This window comes from Salvelinus sp. IW2-2015, linkage group LG9 (genome assembly GCF_002910315.2).
Source record: "Salvelinus sp. IW2-2015 linkage group LG9, ASM291031v2, whole genome shotgun sequence".
NCBI classification, from domain to species: Eukaryota; Metazoa; Chordata; class Actinopteri; order Salmoniformes; family Salmonidae; genus Salvelinus; species Salvelinus sp. IW2-2015.
In genome coordinates, this window is record NC_036849.1 from 22436128 (window position 1) to 22437289 (window position 1162).

The following is a 1162-nucleotide window of genomic DNA, read 5'->3' on the forward strand; positions in this document are numbered from 1 at the left end:
CCTGTATATAGCTCCACATTGATCTGGTACTGGTACTCTCTATATAGCTCTACATTGATCTGGTACTGGTACTCTCTCTATATAGCTCCAGTATTGTGGATTTTATTTTTCTCCTCTTGCGTTACTATTTAATTTGTATTATTGTTTTAAACTCTGCTCAGTTGGAAAGGACTAGTAAGCAAGCATCTCACGGTAAAGTCTACACAAGTTGTATTCGGCGCATGTGACAAATCCAATTTGATTCGATTTTTTGATTTGATCTAGTTTTTCAAAAGTATCTTTAATCTGATTACAATATTTTAGCTGGTAATGTAACTGATTGGTTACAGTTWAAAAAAAATCTGAATCTATGTAACTGATTAAATGTAATCAGTTACTCCCCAACTGTGATCATTACGCCTTCCCATTGTTGCAGTTTAGCCAATCACATGATGGCGATGCTGCCCATTCAGGAAAGTAATGTTGTTTAGTTAATAACCATAAACAGATGTTTCCATGCCACATTAATTGATTATTGTGATGAATAGGAAAATATAATTCACGGAATCAATATCTACTTCCATATGACATGACGCCGATAATACATCGGTAAGCCCATCCAGATGGTCCAACTAGGACTGGCCGTGAAAGATCTTGCCGTTGAGTCGTGTCCATGTAAATCCTTGTGAATAATGTATTCTACTGCCCTTCCAGGAAATACAGATACCAAGCAACGTCATCGCCTGCCATTTTTCACAACTTTTAACATACAGGTCAGGTAGTCACCATCTTGTTTTTATGTTGCCTGCATCCAGTACTCTCACCTCAATGATGAAAGGAAGCCACTGTGGAATAGTGATCCTAGACAATTTGTTTATTTTCTGCTAAGGTTAGAGACTTTTCATATACAGCAGTGTTGTAAAAACAAATATACACATCTCCAGGGGTTCATGATTACTTCTTTAACTAAAGAGAATATCCAGTGATGTGGTAGTTCCATATAAAATATTCCAAATTTGCATCTGCCCTGTAAGCCTATGTTGTATGGTATCTACAGAACATTTTCACAGCGCTACAATGAAGTGAGTAGATGGCCGTGTTTGTAGTGTTTCGCTTGGGGTCTTTCTAAAGTGTTCCTAGTCTTCAGCTATGTGTGACCGGGGCACTTAGTGGCTCACACTAA